At 40.2% G+C, this 19844-nt stretch overlaps 1 protein-coding gene and 1 long non-coding RNA gene across 6 annotated transcripts in view; one reads left to right on the top strand and one right to left on the bottom strand.

The window, feature by feature from the left end:
* The window catches only part of LOC136324169 (uncharacterized), a 168755-nt gene extending 155970 nt beyond the window's left edge, over nucleotides 1-12785 (bottom strand). The window contains exons 1-2 of one of the 3 annotated variants that reach the window (XR_010729053.1): nucleotides 12741-12785; nucleotides 822-884 (exon numbers count right to left, since the gene is read on the bottom strand). This is a non-coding gene — a long non-coding RNA (uncharacterized lncRNA). Of the gene's footprint in view, nucleotides 1-821; nucleotides 885-12448; nucleotides 12525-12740 lie in introns of those variants that run through there. The other 2 variants (XR_010729054.1, XR_010729056.1) reach the window with 2 other exon arrangements.
* Nucleotides 12786-12793: 8 nt separating this feature from the next.
* The window catches only part of STX17 (syntaxin 17), a 78163-nt gene continuing 71112 nt past the window's right edge, over nucleotides 12794-19844 (top strand). For 2 of the 3 annotated variants that reach the window (XM_066256653.1, XM_066256651.1), the window contains exon 1: nucleotides 12794-12870. The gene's annotated coding sequence lies outside the window, so the exon portion shown is untranslated. Of the gene's footprint in view, nucleotides 12970-19844 lie in introns of all 3 variants that reach the window. The other variant, XM_066256652.1, reaches the window with a different exon arrangement.

The following is a 19844-nucleotide window of genomic DNA, read 5'->3' as shown; positions in this document are numbered from 1 at the left end:
AGCGAGCATAGCACATATCTTATTTTAAAGTAAAAAAAAAACAAAACGGGAACAAATACACTATTTAAAATAAAGAACAAGTAAATTTAAATCAACAAACTGACCAGTATTTCAATGGGAACTATGCTCCTCTCACTGACCACCAATGAAAGAGGTGCCCCTTCCGGAAGTGCGGCGGGGGCCGGATAAATGGCCTCAGGGGGCCGTAGTTTGGGGACCCCTGATTTAAAGTATACAAAAGGATTTGCATAGATTATATGCAAATATTATGCCATTCTACATAAGGGACTTCAGCATCCTCAGATTTTGGCATCCATTCCTGACCCCCCTGGTCCTGGAACCAGTTCCCCACCATGGATGTCAAGGGACAACTGTGCTCCCCTCCACATCCCCTCTGCTCTACTCAAACTGCACTCCTCAGTATACTTCATCCCAGTCCTTCCCCCAGTCCCACCCTGGCCCTTTCACCTCGAATATTCTCTACCAATTGCCCCTCCCACTCCATAAATCCAAATCTGTCTTTCCTTGTCCACCCCAAATATGACCTCTCTTATTATTTCTAAAATTTCTAGAGTTAATGCCTCCCTCTTCCAAACATCTACCTTATAATGTGATCTTTTTTTTTTTGAAACATCACTGTCAAAAATTTTATTACAGTGATTTATGTGTCTTGTTGTCACCTCCAGTGCTTTTCAACCTGTTTCCTGTCATGACACAAATAGAAAATGATATTTATAAAGCAAAACTAAGAGAGAAGGCTGCTCTCAGACTCTGCCACTGGCCCAGTTGCACTGGGAGCTGGGGAAATTGTCTCCACATACCTGCAACACATTCAAGCACAGTGGTTGAGAAGATGTCTTGTATTCATAGATACGGAGGGCCAACTATAATGGGAAATAAAGTTGGAGAGCAAGGTTCAGCTCATGTGGAACATCTATCAATTTTCATGTCTATCAACCATGTGATATATCCATTCATTATAATAACAACTAAAGTACTACAAAATTCAAGGTGCCCTGTGATTGCCAATGTGTAAATAGCATTTAATATGATTCTAATGCTAAGTATGTTTACCATATTTTAATTGCAAGCATGGTGTAAAGTTGCAGCTTTCTATTTCTTTCTTCTTTTTAAATTTATTTAATTTATTGTGCTTACATAGATTCAAGTGTCCCACCAAATATATCTCTCCTCTCCCCACCCCCATGTTCCCCTTGATACCACCTTTGACCCCTCCCCCTAACACCTTCCCCACTTCCCTTCAGGATTTGCAGTCCTGCTCTCTATAATGCTGTGTTATGTACATATAATTTCACTAATCTCTTTCCCTTCTCTGATCCCATCCTCTTCTCCCCTGTCCCTCTGACCACTCCGGGTCCCTTTGATCCCACCTCTATCTACCTATATTCCGTTTCTCAGTTCACATTGTTCATTAAATTCCTCATATGAGTGAGATCATGATATTTTTCTTTCTCTGCCTGGCTTATTTCATTTAGCATAATAGTCTCCAAGTCCATCCATGTTGTCGCAAAAGGTAAGATTTCCTTCTTTTTTATGGCCGCGTAGTATTCCATTGTGTATATGTACCATGGCTTTTTAATCCACTCATCCGCTGACGGACACTTGGGCTGTTTCCAGATCTTGGCTATAATAAACAATGCTGCAGTAAACATGGAGTTACATTTCTTTTTTTGAATCAGTGATTTGGTATTCTTAGGCTATATTCCTAAAAGTGGGATAGCTGGGTCAAAAGGCAGTTCCATTTTTAATTTTTTGAGGAATCTCCATGCTGTTTTCCACAGCTGCACTAGTCTGCATTCCCACCAGCAGTGCAGGAGGTTTCCCTTTTCTCATTATCCTCGTCAGCACTTATTCTGTGTTGTTTTGTTAATGAGCACCATTCTGACTGGTGTGAGATGATATTTCATTATGGTGTTAATTTGCATTTCTCTAATGATTAGTGATGTACATTTTTTCATATGCCTATTGGCCATCTGTATGTCCTCTTTGGAGAAGTGTCTATTCAGTTCTTTTGCCCATTTTTTTTATTGCGATGTATACTTTCCTGGTGTTGAGTTTTACAAGTTCTTTATAAATTTTGGTTATTAACTCCTTATCAGATATATTATCGAATATGTTCTCCCATTGAGTGGATTGTCTTTTTATTTATTTCATACTGTCTTTAGCTGTGCAAAAGCTTTTTAGCTTGATATATAGTCCCATTTGTTTATCCTGTCCTTTATTTCACTTGCCCATGGAAATAAATCAGCAAATATATTGCTGCGAGAGATGTCGGAGAGCTTACTACCTATGTTTTCTTTCAAGATGATTATAGTTTCACGACTTACATTTAAATATTTTATTGATTTTGAGTTTATTTTTGTGTATGGTATAAGTTGGTGGTCTAGTTTCATTTTCTTGGAAATACCTGTCCAGTTTTCCCAACACCATTTGTTAAGGAGACTGTCTTTACTCCACTGTATGCTTTTACCTGCTTTTCTCAAATATCAATTGTCCATATAGCTGTGGGTTTATTTCTGGGTTCTCTGTTCTGTTCCATTGATCTGTATGCCTGTTCTTATGCCAGTACCAAGCTGTTTTGAATACAATGCCTTGTAGTATAACTTGATATCAGGAAGTGTGATACCACCCACTTTATTCTTTTTTAAGATTGCTGGGGCTATTCGTGTTCTTTTTTGGTTCTGTATAAATTTTTGGAATATTTGTTCTATATCTTTGAAGTATGACATTGGTATTTTAATAGGAATTTCATTAAATTTATAGATTGTTTTGGGCAATATAGACATTTTAATGATGTTTATTCTTCCTATCCATGAACACGGTATATGCTTCCACTTGTTTGTATCTTCCTTGATTTCTTTTATCAATGTTTTTTGTTTTTGTTTTTCTGTATTTTTCTGAAGTTGGAAACGGGGAGGTAGTCAGACAGACTCCCACATGCGCCCGACCGGGATCTACCCAGCATGGCCACCAGGGGGCAATGCTCTCCCCTTCTGGGGCGTTTCTCTGTTGCCATTCTAGCGCCTGAGGCAGAGGCCATGGAGCCATCCTCAGCGCCCAGGCCAACCCTGCTCCAATGGAGCCTTGGCTGCGGGAGGGGAAGAGAGAGAAAGAGAGGAAGGAGAGGGGGAGGGGTGGAGAAGCAGATGGGCACTTCTCCTGTGTGACCTGGCCGGGAATCAAACCCGGGACTCCTGCACGCCAGGCCGACGCTCTACCACTGAGCCAACTGGCCAGGGCCTTATCAATGTTTTATCATTTTCCGAGTATAAGTCTTTAACCTCCTTATTTAAATTTACTCCTAGGTACTTTGTTTTTTTTGTTGCAATAGTGAAGGGGATTGTTTACTTAATTTCTCTTTCAGACAGCTCATTGTTGGTGTATAAAAATGCCACTGATTTCTGAATATTAATTTTATATCCTGCCACCTTACTGAATTCATTTATCAAGTCCAGTCATTTTATGACTGAGACTTTACGGTTTTCTATGTACAGTATCATGTCATCAACAAATAATAATAGTTTTACTTCTTTTCCAATATGGATGCCTTTTATTTCTTCTTATTGTCTGACTGCTGTGGCTAGAACTTCCAGAACTATGTTGAATAAGAGTGATGAAAGGGTGCACCCCTGCCTTGTTCCTGATCTTAAGGGGATTGCTTTTAATTTTTTCCCACTGAGTATGATGTTGGCTGTGGGTTTGTCATAGATGGCCTTTATCATGTTGAGGTACTTTGCTGAGAGTTTTGATCATAAATGGGTGCTGGGTTTATCAAATGCTTTTTCTGCATCTACTGATATTATCATGTGATTTTTGTCCTTCCTTTTGTTTATGTGATGAATCACATTGATTGTTTTGTGAATATTGTACCAGCCTTGCCTCCCGAAAATAAATCACACTTGGTCATGATGTATGATTTTTTTCATGTATTGTTAGATACAGTTTGCTAATATTTTGTTGAGAATTTTAGCATCTAAGTTCATCAGGGATACTGGCCTATAGTTTTCTTTCTTTGTAGTGTCTTTGCTTGGTTTTGCAATGAGGATAATGCTCACCTCATAAAAGGAGCTAGGAAGTCTTCCTTCCTCTTGAATTTTTTAAAATAGCTTGAAAAGGATAGAAGTTAGTTCTTCTTTGAATATTTGGTAAAATTCACCTGTGAAGCCATCTGGCCCAGGAGTTTTGTTTGTTAGGAGTTTTTTGATAACTGTTTCAATCTCATTTGATAAATTTAGTCTATTTAGGTTTTCTGATTCTTCCAGAATAATTTTTGAAGATTATATGTTTCGAGGAATTTGTCCATTTCACCGAGGTTGTCTAATTTTATGGCATACAGTTCTTCATAGTATTTTCTTACAATCCTTTGTATTTCTGCTGTGTCAGTTGTTACTTCTCCACTCTCGTTTCCAATTTTATTTATTTGAGTCCTCTCTTTTTTTCTTGGTGAGTCTGGTTAAAGGTTCATCAATCTGGTTTACCTTTTCAAAGAACTAGCTCTTGGTTTAATTGCTCTTCTGTATTTTTTTTTTTTTTTTTGGCTTTTATGTCATTTATTTCCACTCTAATCTTTATTATTTCCTTCCTTCTACTTCCTCTGGGCTTTGTTTGTTGTTCTTTTTCAAGTTCTTTTAGCTGTGGAGTTAGGTTGTTTATTTGGGCTTTTTCTTGCTTCTTAAGTTATGCCTGTAATACTATGAACTTCCCTCTCAGGACTGCTTTTTGTGTCCCATAAATTTTGGGTTGTTGTATGTTCATTTTCATTTGTTTCAAGGTAATTTTTAATTTCTTCTTTTATCTCATTGTTAACCCATTTGTTATTTAATAACATGCTGTTTAGTCTCCAAGTGTTTGAATGTTTTTCAGTTTTTCTATTGTAGTTGATTTCTAGTTTCATGCCGTTGTGATCAAAGAAGGTGCTTGGTATGATTTCCATCTTCTTAAATTTATCGAGACTCATTTTGTGTCCTAGTATGTGGTCTAGTACCATGAGCACTTGAAAAGAATGTATATTCTGCTGCTTTAGGGTGAAAGGTTCTGAAGATATCTATTAAATCCAGTTGATCTAGTGTGTCCTTTCAGGCTGCTGTTTCTTTGTTAATTTTCTTTCTTGAGGATCTATCCATTGATGTTAGTGGGGTATTAAAATCCCCTAATATTATAGTATTGCTGTTGATCTCACCCTTTATGTGCATCAAAATCTGCTTTATATATTAAAGTGCTTCTATATTAGGCGCAAAGATATTTATAATGGTTATATCTTCCTGTTGGATTGCTACCTTTATCGTTATATAGTAACCTTCCTTATCCCTTACTATAGCCTTTGTTTTAAAGTCTATTTTGTCAGGTATAAGTATTGCTACCCCACCTTTATTTTTTTCTTTTCCATTTGCATGAAATATTTTTTTTTCATCTCTTCACTTTCAGTCTGTGTGTCTCTTTTGTTTGGAGGTGGGTCTCTTGTAGACAGCATATGTACAGGTCCTGTTTTCTTATCCATGCAGCTACCCTATCTTTTGATTGAAGCTTAAGCCATTTACATTTAAGGTTATTATTGATATGTACTTGTTTATTGCCTTTTTATTCTTTAATTCTACATTCTTCTTTTTCTATATTTTCCCCCTTTGTTCTGTTTACACCAGGTCCCTTAACATTTCTTGCAGTATTGGTTTGGTTGTAATGAATTCCTTGAGGTTTGTTGTTTTGTTTTGTTTTTTTGTCTGGGAAGCTTTTTATTTCTCCTTCAATTTTAAATAATAGCCTTGCTGGATAAAGAAGTCTTCATTGTAGGCTCTTGTTTTGCATTACTTTGAATATTTCTTGCCATTCCCTTCTGGCCTCTAGTGTTTCTGTTCAGAAGTTGGATGTCAGCCTTATAGGGGCTCCTCTGTAGGTAATTGAGTGCTTTTCTCTTGCAGCTTTTAGTATTCTTTCTTTATTCCTTAATTTTGGCATTTTAATTATGATGTGTCTTGGTGTAGGCCTTTTTGGGTTCCTCTTTAATGGGACTCTCTGTGCTTCTTGAACTTGTGTGACTTTTTCCTTCATCACTTTAGGGAAGTTTTCAGCTATGATTTCTTCAACCAGGTTCTCTATCCCTTGTTCTTTCTCTTCTCCTTCAGGAATCCCTATGATGTGGATGTTGTTTCTCTTCATGTTGTTACAGAGCTCTCTTAGAGTTTCCTCAGACTTTTTGAGCCTCTTTTCTTTTTGCTGCTTCGCTTCCATGCTTTCATTTATCCTGTCTTCTAAATCACTGATTCAATCCTCTGCTTCATTCAGTCTACTTTTAATTCCTTCTAGTGTAGTTTTCATTTCTCATATTGTATTTGTCATTTCAGATTGGTTCTTTTTTTATGATTTCAATGTCCTTTTTGATGCTTGCTATCTCTTTATTTAGGTGCTCATTATGTCCATCTATTGTTGCTCTAAGATTTTTGAGCATCTTAACAATCATTACTTTAAACTCTGCATCTCATTCAGTTCTTTTTATGGGGATTTCTCTTGTTGATTCATTTGGATTTCATTTCTCTGTCTTCCATTTTTTCTGTGTATAGACTCTTCCTTTGGGTGTGTTTTTTGTGTAGCTAGCTGAATTTAGGGTTGGTATTGTCTGCCTCCAATTTCCAGTTGTGTTGTTTCTATATCTTCTTGGGTTGGATTCAGCTGCTGTTTGTTATCCACTGTGGGCTAATTGTCTGCTGTCACTGTCCTTTTTGCTATTTTTGTCGGTATTTTCTATGTTTTAGGTGGGTCAGGTGTGAGGAGCCCTTCCTTAAGATACCACACTAACAAGGGTTGTTAGGTCCTGAACTGATGCTCTTTGTATCTGGCTGCTGGCTGTGCCCGCCCTGGACCTCCCTGGCCAGAGTCTGGTGCAGATCAGTGGGGGTCACTGCCTATGACTGGCCCTTATCAACCTTTTTGGAGCTACAGGTGATCCATATCTTGTGGCTGCCTCTGCTGTCCAGATGCCATTGTAAATATCAGCTGCAGTCCTAGGCTAGCTTTTATCTACTCTTGGCCTGGGAGAAGTTCATTTAAAAGTTCAAGTTCCCCTGAGATTCACTTTCTGCTGCCTCTCATTGCTGGCTACTTGCTGGGCTCAGTACTGTAATTCAGAGATTAGGTACGGTATTGGATGTGGCTTGCCCCTTAGCCTCAGGTGTCATTCTATCCAGACTTTATTTTTTAGTTATTTATTTACTTATTTTTCTTCTTTTTTCAACCCTCAGAAGGGTGTGGCCACAGGAGTCCAGTGGGTGTGGCCTCTGTGTTCCCGATGTGTGGTCTGTCCACTGGCCCGCTGCCATCACTGCTGCTGCCTTGGGCGTTCAGCCTCGGGCACTGCCGGCACCAGCCCGCTGCTGTGGGCGGGCTTGCGCATGTGTGCTCAGACCACTGTCGCTGCCACCACAGCTTTTGCCTCTATGGTTGGGCTCCCATGCGTGCGCGTGCGCTCCAACCATCCTAGCCCCTGTGGCCATGCCCCACCGGCTGCCAGCCCACCTGCCCCCCAGTGAATACTCAGCAGCGTGGGGGGCGATGTAGCTCAGACCTTAGCATTCACTACCTCTGTCCCTAATGTGCTCCCCGGTTCTAAGTGCCTCTTTGCTCTAACTGGAGCAGGAGAGCCTCCAATGGGCAGGGTAATTTCTTCCCTTTGCTGGTGTTCCTGCTCCCAGGAAAAATGGTCACTTTAGATTTGGGGAGTGACTCAGCCCAGGAGTTAGGGTGGCTGTCCCTCAAAGTGTCTTTCTCTGTGCCTCCGAGATTGCACTCTCTTCTGGCAACTCCAGTCCTCTCAGCACTCCCCACTCCCTTAGCCCTGGGTAAGTGGCTGTGAGCAAGGTTTTCTGCGTGGTCTCTTTAAGATGGATCCTGGGTCTGAGAGTTCTGTCTCTCTCTCGCAAACAGTATCTCGCCGCTTTTCTCAGCTAAATACTGTCCATACGCCTTTTCTAGGCTCTGGGGCTCTAGATTGGCGCTCTGGTCCTGGGTCTGAGGACCCACAACTCTCCGGGAAACCCTCCTCTCCACGAGAGTCCCTCTGGGCCGCTGCTCGCTCCTGGGAGCAGGGCAGCCCTTTCCATATCTCTGCTTTTCCTACCAGTCTCAGTGTGGTTTCTTCGGTGGTCCTTGGTTATAAAATCCTCTTAGTTTAGTCCAAAGTTGGTTTTTCAAGATGACTGTTCTTTAAATTAAGTTGTAATCCACTTTGTTTCTGGGAGGTAGGAGCTGGAACATCCGCCTACTCTGTGGCTATCTTGTCACTCTAAAGTAGCAGCTTTGAGGGTGATTTGGATGGGCCAGGTACAGAAAGTCAGCAGAATGAAAAACCCCAAGTGTCTAGTAATGGGCAAAACTGGGAAAACAAGTATTGTAGGATGGGACCTTATACCCAAGGTAACCTTTTCTTTCCTAGCATATCGCTAGTCATGTAGTTTAGACCCCTGACATTTCATATTGTAGTTTAGATCCCCCTGACCTTTCGTATTGCTGGTAATGTGGTTCGAACCCTCCTTTAACATTTCTTCCACTGGCATGTCGATAGTCCTATGTAGACCCCCTTAGAGGAGAAACAAGGGGGCCAGAGAATAGCCTCATTTGACTAGTTCGTTTTTCTGGTTTTTTTTTTGTTAAGTGAGAGGCGGAGATGCAAGGGGACAGGGGGGCAGGGAGGCAGACACTCCCGCATGTGCCCTGATGGGGATCCACCTGGCAAGCCCCTACAGGGCAATGATCTACCCATCTGAGGCTGCTGCTCCATTGCTTGGAAAACAAGCTACATATTTAAGCACCTGAGGTAAGGTCATGGAGTTATCCTCAGTGCCCAAGCAACTTGTTCAAACCATTCGAGCCATGGTTGCAGGAGGGGGAGGGGGGGAGAGAGAGAGAGAGAGAGAGAAGGGGGAGAGAGAGGGATAGAGAAGAAGATGGTCACTTCTTCTGTGTGCCCTAATCGGGAATTTAACCCAGGACTTCCATATGCCAAGTTGTCACTTTACCACTGAGCCAACTGGCCAGGGCTGACTTTAGTTCTTTATTTCCTTTATTATTGTGGTATTAATTACATAAAATACACAAATTCTAGGAGTACAGCGTGATGGACTTTCACATGTGAAATCACACTAGATCAACACACGGAGCCTTTCTACCACCCCAAAAAGCTACTTCATGCTCTTTCCCAGTTAATCCCATTCCATAAGAGATCATTATTATCACCTTATTTTTAACCTTTTTTCATCTCAGTTCACAAGAGGGTTGGGATTATAGAATGCACAAAGAAACAATAAATTCAGAACTACAGTAGATATTTCAATAATTCACAGCTACCTAGTGAAGGTAATGGCATTTAAATGTTTTTGAACATGACCTACAGTAAAGAAACAACTTTTGTTTTTTTCGCTATTACTAGGACAGACATACTCATCTCTCCACACTTACAAATAAGATGTATGAGCAGTATGGCTTTCTCTGATTCACCAGTCTACAGAGTGAAAAACACAAACCCCCAAGAGCTCGGCTGTGAGCATCTTTTCCACTCAAGAAACCAACCAGACTAAAGCTAGAATCCTAGTCCTAACCCCAAATTCCTGGAAAGTTATCTTATTGTTCCAAAGTCAGATGTCTGCTCCTGGACCAATACACTATGGTCTGGAGTGTGGGCTCATGCCTGTACATGATTGCACACAGAAGCTTGTAACCGATTGCACACAGATCTGGTGGGGAGAAGTGGTTCTCAGAAAAGATATGGGCTGGGAAGATAACCTAGGAGATCTATATTATGGTGTTAAATCTGAGTTTGATTCTCAGGTTCTCCATATACTCGCTCTATGACACCAGAAAAATCATTTCTTATTTCATATAGTTAATATATATTGTTCTCTTAATCTGTTCCAAGAACTGTGCTGGGTTCTAAGAAAACATAATACAGCGTGGGGCAAAAGTAGGTTTAGAGTTGTGAGTACGCAAAACAGTTTACTCTTGCATTATTAATTATCGTATTATTTTCCATATGAATAACTGTAAACCTACTTCTGCCCCATCCTGTATATACCTTTCCTCAAGAAATAGCTTTATTCAAGTATAATAAACATACAATAAACACACATATACTTAAAGTGTACAATTTGGTAAGTTTTGACATATGTATACACCCATGGAACTAGTACCACAATCAAGATGATGAAAAGTTCCACCACTCCCAAAGCTTCCTCATGCCCCTTTGTAATCTCTCCCTCTGCCTTCACTCCATTTAGCTATTATCCTTAATTTTTTTTATCCTTAATTCTTCAAATAGGTTCTGTAATTCCCTATAAACACAAACTTGATTAAACTATTTTTGAAAGTGATCTTTTCTCTCACATTTTTTTTTTTGTGACAGAGACAGAGTCAGAGAGAGGAACAGATAGGGACAGACAGACAGGAAGGAAGGAAGATGAGAAACATCAATTCTTCGTTGCAGCTCCTTAGTTGTTCATTGATTGATTGCTCATATGTGCCTTGACCGTGGGGCTACTGCAGACCGAGTGACCCCTTGCTCAAGCCAGCAACTTTGGGCTCAAGCTGGTGAGCCTTGCTCAAACCAGATGAGCCCGTGCTCAAGCTGGCGACCTTGTGGTCTCGAACCTGGGTCCTCTACATGCCAGTCCGATGCTCTATCCACTGCATCATTGCCTGGTCAGGCTCTCTCACATTTTTATAATGACAATTGCTGTTTATTTCTCTAGACACTTTATCAAATTTGTTGCATGTTATGTATATGTGTATATTTATAAATATATGTAAATGTATGTATATATGTGTGTATATATTTGTACACACACACACACACACACACACACACACACACTGCCCTTCCTGGTTCAGTTAGGACCTCAAAATGTTGGCTAGTAGCAGCAGGCCTGTTCCTAACAACTTCAGGGACCAGAGGAAGAGTACAAAAAGAAGTTCACACATCAAATATTTATAAATTTAAAGACTGCAAATCAAACTAACAAACTGTTAGATTAAAAAGTTCTATCCTGCTACCACAACACACCTAACTTGCAGCAAACATGGATATAATAACCTAGAAGGTTTGATTCAAATTTAGACTCCTTGAATGCCATGCCTCCCTAATGTACCTGAGATAGCTTTTTCAGAACTTAACTCACATGACCTTTACTTCGAAAGATCTTATTAGAAAAAAAAAAAAAAGTGGCCAAGACTTGGAAACAACCAAAGTGCCCCTCGATAGAGGATTGGATAAAGAAGATGTGGTACATATATACAATGGAATACTACTCAGCCATAAGAAATGATGACATAGGGTCATTTACAACAACATGGATGAACCTTGAAAACATTATACTGAGTGAAATAAGTAAATCTGAACAAGCAAAAAACCGTATGATTTCACACATAAGTGACATACAAAGCTGGGACTCATGGATATAGATAAGAGTGCTAGTAGCAGCAGGCCTGTTCCTAACAACTTCAGGGACCAGAGGAAGAGTACAAAAAGAAGTTCACAAAGAAGAGTACAAAAAGAAGTGGGTGGGGTAGAGAGATTTAGGGGTGGGGGTATGGGATTGGGGAGAGAGTGTAAAGAGGGACGAATATAAAATGACAGAAAATGATCTGGCTTTAGGTGATGGATATACAACATAACTGACTATTCAAATGATGGAGTAATGTTTGCCTGAAATCTATGTACACTTATTGATCAATGTCACCCTGTTAAAATTAATTTTCTAAATATAAAAAAAGATCTTGTTTAACTGACCTTTGTTTAAAAAACATTTTCCCATGATATTACCTAATACTTTAGAATTAAAATTTTATAACCATCTCATTCCTAGAGTAAAACAAACATCAGCTTTTATTATACCCACAAAGAAAATCCAAATTGCTTAGATTTTTGGATTTATTTTAGAAATTGCCTTTCAAGGCTTTTATATATAGGCCCTTAATCTTCTGCAGTTTCTTGGTCTGCAATTTCTACCTCTATGCCCACTCCATTGGAAGTCCCTAAGAACTGAGTTTCCTTAGGCTTGAACATCCTTATGACTTCTGAGCATAATACCATTGGCAAGCCATCTGAATACTCACAAACAAATATTATAAAGACTGGGTCTGGAAGATAGGCCATCACCTGTGACCCAGACAGGGCTTCAAGGCCAATCATCTGCTTGTTCATTGACAGGAGCTGGTATAACTGGAAGAACTTGGGAAGAAAATTGGCAAACCACAGTTGGAGTTCAAAGTCTCATTAACTAGCTGTACTGGACTGAGTCACTTAACAATCTTTCTGGAGCCTGTCATTAGCCATACACTGGAATAAAGGCATTGGCCTTAAGGGTTCCACCAGTTTGGGGAGGAAATCACAACTTGTCTGAGCTTCAGCTTCTGCGCCTGCTACAATTAAGACTTGTACCCTCTTTACCTCACAGGGTTTTTTGGTGGGTGGGGGGACGAGACGGAGAAGGCTTTCTGAGCTTCAATTTCTATGAACACACGACCAGCCCGTCAATAAAATTCCTGTAAGAATAGAGGAAAACGAACAGAAAAATTCTGCAAGATGCAGAGGGCTATACAAATGTGAATTGTCTTCTACTTAAAACATAAACTGATGTAAAAACTGTTTATGCATCTTTTTCTTCCTGGCTCCTAGTATTTCAACACTGCATAAATCAAGACCACTTTTTAAAAAAGATTTCGCCCGCATCTGCTCTTACCTGCGCGTTGGCCACACTCCGCGAGGCCCGGACAGAGCGGGTGGGGGCGTGGCCTAAGCCGACGCTCCGCCCCGTCGCTCTCGCGCCTGCGCCGTGCGCACCGACTGCCCCCAGAGAGCCCCGGCGGGAGGTAAGGGGCTCACGGGAGGTCGCCTCAGGGGCGTCGGGCCCGGATCTGTACCGTGGGCGGGGCGCGCGGATGAGGCGCCCCGCGAGAAGCGGGAATCAGGTTGGAAATGCGGTCGCTGGGAGGACTCCTCCCGACTCCCAGAAGTGGCGGTTTCGTTTTTGGAAGCACTATTTGAACTGGGTGTAGGGAGGCGGACGACGGGACGAGTGTGATGGCCTCCCGGGGTCGCGAGGCGAAAAAGTTCCCCGCGTCTGCCCTGCCCGTGACGCACTGTCGGGGTCCCCGGCGTCTCGGTCCCGGGACTGGCCCGTGCATCCGTTCTCCGGTGGGGGCGTTTGGGGTGTGTGTGGCCCGGGTGCGCCGAGGGTGACACTGCAAGGGGTGACTGGGCTTCGGGGTAGTGAGGGGAGAACCGGGCGCGAGGTCGGAGCCTCCTGCCCGTCAGACCGGGAGGTGGGTCTCAGGGGTCCCACCTCTCCCTCCTTTAGTAAATTCGGACTCTGAGACTCCGAGAGGAGACCATATGGTAGGACCAAAGGCCTTGACTTTCCAAATTCAAAACCCCCTCCCCTGGTCAGAAACACGGGCGACGTGCCCGAGGAAGTTCGTTGTCACCAGTGCGGGTAATGTGGGACCCCTATAGAGGCTGATGGAAGGTGCTTTCATCACTTTGGTTGGGTGGGGGTGTTCCAGAGATACTAGTCTTTTTCTAAGAAATGGGGCTTTTCAGTTATAAATGATCTCTTAAGTAATTTAGTTAATGTCCCAGTATTTTTTCCTCGTGGGAAACGAGCATTATGGTACTCAGCTGATAGTTGCAAGTACTAAATGATCGAGTTTGTAGCATCTGGAACTCCCTTATATTCCCCCACCCCCGCCCCGTGATAGTGCCGTGAATATGATGGCAGTTCTCTGACATGTAAATATTAGCCTTTTATGTAAAAAATCAATTCACACATTTTTAAAAACCACTATATTGGAATAATTTTACATTACAGAAAAGTTACAAAAGTCATACAGAGTCTATAGCTTTCTTTAATGTTAACGCCTGATATAACTGGTACAATGGTCAAAAATAAGAAATCAACATAGGTCCAGTACTATACCAATTTTCTTCAGAGTTCATCTTTTTTTTTTTTTTTTTTTAATACTAATACTAATGACCTTTTTTCTGTGCGGAGAGCCGATCTACAATCCCACATTGCCTTTAGTTGGCGTGGCTCCTTAGTCTCCTCCCCTCTGACAGCTCAGTCTTTTCCTTTCATGATCTTTGTGTTTTAGAAAAGTCCTGGGGCCCTGGCCGGTTGGCTCAGCGGTAGAGCGTCGGCCTAGCGTGCGGAGGACCCGGGTTCGATTCCCAGCCAGGGCACACAGGAGAAGCGCCCATTTGCTTCTCTACCCCTCTGCCGCGCCTTCCTCTCTGTCTCTCTCTTCCCCTCCCGCAGCCAAGGCTCCATTGGAGCAAAGATGGCCCGGGCGCTGGGGATGACTCTGTGGCCTCTGCCTCAGGCGCTAGAGTGGCTCTGGTCGCTACATGGCGACGCCCAGGATGGGCGGAGCATCGCCCCCTGGTGGGCAGAGCGCCACCCCATGGTGGGCGAGCCAGGTGGATCCCGGTCGGGCGCATGCGGGAGTCTGTCTGTCTCTCCCTGTTTCTAGCTTCAGAAAAATGCAAAAGAAAAAAAAAAAGAAAAGTCCTGGTCAGTTGTTTCACTTATTTTGGAATGTGCCCCACAATTGGGTTTTGTATGAACCATTCTCATGATTTGATTAAGGTGATGCATGTTTGTCAATACCACAGAAGTCTGTGTGCCCTTCACAGCTAATCACTTAAGGGGGTGCATGCTGTGGCACACTGCATTTGAAACTACTTTTGATAGCTTAGTTAAGGCTGTGATTCTCTCATATAAAGTTACTATGTTTCCCTTTGGTAATTATCGATATCTTGGGAGAGAACTTAGAAACTATGCAAATATCCTGTTTCTCCTCAAACTTTCACTTAATGATTCTAGTATCCATTGATGGATCTTGCCTTCAGTAATTATTACCGTAATGTTAGGATGGTGACTTTGTTTCCCTCATTTCTTTATTAATTGGAGTTCATCTGTAAGGAAAAGCTATTCCTTTTTCCCATTTATTTTCAGTTATTTATTTGTGTCAGTAGGGACTCATTTATTTTCCTATTGGTTATTATCCTACACTTATTTATTTTAGGCTCAAAATGTTCCAGCTTTGGGCATTGGGAGTTTTTTCAGGTGCTCCTTGTGCCCTTTTGACAAAACCCCATCTTTTTTTGAGAACTTACTTTCTGGCACTGTAAGATACTCCAAGGTTATCTTATGTTTTCCCTGCCTCGGCCCTGGCATCAACTACTTCTCCAAGGATCCTTGGTTTCATTTTTTGAAGAGTGGTATTTAAACACCAAGATCTAGGTCAGGGGTCCCCAAACTACGGCCCGCGGGCCGCATGTGGCCCCCTGAGGCCATTTATCCGGCCCCCGCCGCACTTCTGGAAGGGGCACCTCTTTCATTGGTGGTCAGTGAGAGGAGCATAGTTCCCATTGAAATACTGGTCAGTTTGTTGATTTAAATTTACTTGTTCTTTATTTTAAATATTGTATTTGTTCCCGTTTTGTTTTTTTTTACTTTAAAATAAGATATGTGCAGTGTGCATAGGGATTTGTTCATAGTTTTTTTTATAGTCCGGCCCTCCAACGGTCTGAGGGACAGTGAACTGGCCCCCTGTGTAAAAAGTTTGGGACCCCTGATCTAGGTAGTAGGTATGCTCATTGCTAGTAGGGCATCATTACTTCCCTGCCTGGCATGTATATGTGTGTGTATACATATAGGCATGTATATGTGTGTATGTACATATAAGCTATATATATCTGGAGATATGCAGGGTGGAGTAAAAGAAGGTTTACAATTGTGAGTATGTGAAGCAGTTCATTCTTGTATTATTGTATTGTTTTCCATATGAACAACTGTAAACCTACTTTTTCCCCACCCTTTATGTATATGTATGTATAGAGAGAGATGTATAAATCTATATACATATATGAAGAGCAATATATAAATTTACAGTGGTACCTTGAGTTACGAACATACCAACATACTTTTTTAAGATACGAGCTGCTACTCGGTCCGTATTTTTGTTCGAGATCCAAGAGAAATTTCAAGATACGAGTCGTGATTCAGGAAGCTGCCGCTAGTTGGCCCGTTGGCGCACGGGTCCAGTATCGGCAGTTTGATATACAAGTTGACTGACTTACGAGCTCAGTTACAAAATGAATTAAATTCATATCTCAAGGTACCACTGTATTTACAAATACACATGCATTCTTGGATTATTACTTATTATATTATTTTCCACATGAACAACTATAAACCTACTTTGCCCCACCCTGTATGTCTGTGTATGTTTACATATATGGAGATCTATATACATATAGGGAAATATATATACACACATTCGTGCATGCACAAAGATTTATATTTTATTTATCTGTATAGACATATATCTGTACATAAGTCTGTGTACATGCTGTTTATAAATATATTTTTTTAAAACAAAAATTTATTCTGATACCTCTAATTCTAATATAACACTAAAGGACTCGTTCTATTCTTGCCACTTATAATTTCTTTCTTTGACAGGGAGAAATCTGGTTTTCATTTTCTACAAAATATTTTATTCAATTCTAGAATATACATAATTTCAGTATTTTTTAAGTGAGAGGAAGGGAGACAGACAGACTCCCACATGTAGCCCCACTAGAATCCATCTGGCAACCCCTGCCTGGGGCCAACGTGCCAATCAACTGGGCTATTTTTAGTGCCTGAGGCTAATGTTGAACCAACCAAGCTATTCACAGAAGCCAGAGCCAATGCTGAAACCAATGGAGCCACTGGATGTAGGAGGGGAAGAGGGAAAGAAGGGGAAGAGGAGAGCAGATCGCTTCTCTTGTGTGCCCTGACCAGGAATTGAACCCAGGCTGTCCATATGCCAGGCCAATGTTCTATTCCACTGAGCAAACCAGCCAGGGTAATTTCAGTATTTCTAACCCATACTCCTATGAGAAATAAATTTACCAACTAGAGTACAGGGTAGTTGTATGTAGTTCTTTTTGTCTTTAACATTGTAGTATCCAGTTAAAATACCGTTTTGTAAAGTTACCTAGATTAGTTATTTTCTTCTCCCACTTCTTTCAGTGTGTATGCTATGCTATTCATTTGTCATACAGTTAGTTTTGTTCTATACAGTTTGTATTCCATTTGGGTTCTCCTGCATACTGTTATTTTTGTTTTCTAATTTATAAAAATTCACTTTGTGGTCTATAGTATTATGAGTTTTGACAAATGCATATAATTGTACATCCATCACTACTGCCATGATACAGAACAATTCTATTACCTCAAATATTCCATTACACTCTTTAAAAAAAAAAAAAAACAATGTTAAAACTAAGACAGAATGTGGTTTTATTTCTCAGCTCTCTAGTCTGTTCCATTGGTCTGTGTGTCTATTTTTCTGCCAGTACCATGCTGTTTTGATTATTGTGGCAATGCAGTATAGTTTTAAGTCAGGTATTATAATGCCTCCAGCTCTGTTTTTTTTTTTCTTTAGGGTTACTTTGGTTATTTGAGGTTTTTTATGGTTCCATATAAACCTGATGATTTTTTTGTTCCATTTCTTTAAAAAATTACATTGGCATTTTGATGGGAATTGCATTAAATTTGTGTATTGCTTTGGGTAATATAGCCATTTTAACTATATTTATTCTTCCTATTTATGAACAAGGAATATTTTTATATTTCATTGTGTCTTTTTCAATTTCCTTTAATAATGCTTTGTATTTTTCAGTATAGTATATAGGTCCTTTACATTCTTTGTTATGTTTATTCCTAGGGTTTTTTTGTTTTTGTTTTTGTTTTTGGTGCAACTGTAAAAAAGTATGGTGGTTCCTCAAAAAATTAAGAACTACCATATGACCCAACAATCCCTCTACTGGGTATATACCCCCAAAACTTGAAAACATGGGTACATAAAGACACATGCACCCCCATGTTCATCACAGCATTGGTCACGGTGGCCAAGACATGAAAACAGCTGAAATGCCTTTCAATGAAGGACTGGATAAAGAAGATATGGTAATATATACAATGGAATACTATTCAGCCATAAGAAATGATGACATAGTATCATTTACAACAACATGGGTGGACCTTGATAACATTGTACTGAATGAAATAAGTAAATCAGAAAAAGCTAAGAACTGTATGATTCCATACATAGGCGAGACACAAAATTGAGACTCATGGACATAGATAAAAGTGCAGTGGTTACCAGGGGGAAGGGAAGGATGGAGAGGGTAGGAAGTGGGAGGAAGGGGAAGGGGTTAAAGAGAAACAAAATACAGAAGATGATTTGACTTTGGGTGATAGATATACAGGATAATCGACTGTCCAAATGATGTGGAGATGTTTTCTCTAAATCTATGTAATCTGGTTCACCAATGTCACCCTGTTAAATTTAATTGTCTAAATAAAAAATAAATTAAAACCAAAAAGACAGCAACTCTACAGAAGTTTGGGAAACTAGGCATTTTTGTGTTTTTCCTTATCTTTTTCATAGGCATATTTTACATAATTTGGTGTTAATATAACATATTTTTGTGTGTGTTTATATAAGTAATGTGTTCCAATATTCTGACTGAAAAACCAAGAATTTTTGAAAATTACTTATTCAATCTCACTTTTAAACTACATTTTGTATATTGAATTAAGATCTTCCCTGAAAAGCTTATAAACATTTGAGCTACTTTATAATCAAAGCCACTGCCAAATTTGTTTCCGTAACATGATTTATGAAATTATTTCAGTGTCCTCTTCTGAGTTTTACATAGGCATTTTATTATAATTATATAAAAATGCAAATGGTGGAGAGTAGAAAAAAATACTGACAAGAAGGTGACCAAGAGTTGGAAAACAAGTTGGGAGATTCTTGGGGCAGATGGTCTCTGAGAGATGGCCCTTACGAGGCCTCAGGTTTTCCTTGGGCATGAAAAGCTGAGCGGCAGAGTCATGCATAACCCTGACCTGGAAATATCACTCTGAAACTCAAAAAAGAAAACTTAACAGCATAACATAGGACAACAGTGAAAATAAGCCAAGTACTCAATAACCAGAGTTTGTTGAGTACTATAACCTTATTAGTGGAAGAGAAGGCAGAATCATTTGAGTTATATCTCAAATGATACATAAAGTTTAGAAGCAGATGGAATATAAAAGAACTTCTAGACAGAGGGAACATTGGTACAAAGCCCAAAGTAGAGATTGGGTGATAATAGGTAGAAGGGTAGATCTACTTATGAACATTGTATTTTCTTGTTAAAATACTAGGAAGTTTTGTTCAGAGGAGGACATATTGCAGTTGATGTTTTAGGTAAATAATAATTGGGGGGGGGGTTGGAAAGGGCAAAGTGTCTAAAGGCAGGCAAAGGAAGACACTGTTGTCATGTGCTGTGCATTTTGTGCTGCTTGACTAGAATGATAGGATTAGAAATGGTGAAGAAAGGGAACATGAATTATTTTAGTTCTATCAGCAGCTATTAGCACCAGGAATGTTTAAAAACATTTGATAGGAAAAGTGGTAAGAATAAAGATGTACTCCTATAGTATATACTCTGCAGAGTAGAAGAAAACACAAGAGGCAGTGTGATAAACAGGGAAACAGACAAATAGTTGATCATTTATAAGAGTCTATTATATATTGAATATAATAAAAAGATCTACCTTGTAGTAAAACACATTTTATACAACAAGGGTTGGGAACCTATGGCTTGAGAGCCAGATGTGGCTCTTTTGATGGCTGCATCTGGCTTGCAGACAAATCTTTAAAAAAAAAAAATAATGTTAAAAATTAAAACATTCAGATGTATTACAATCCATTCATTTCCTACCGCTCATGTTCAT

Source organism: Saccopteryx bilineata, chromosome 2 (assembly GCF_036850765.1).
Source record: "Saccopteryx bilineata isolate mSacBil1 chromosome 2, mSacBil1_pri_phased_curated, whole genome shotgun sequence".
NCBI lineage: Eukaryota > Metazoa > Chordata > Mammalia > Chiroptera > Emballonuridae > Saccopteryx > Saccopteryx bilineata.
This window is presented reverse-complemented; position numbering and strand designations above follow the sequence as displayed.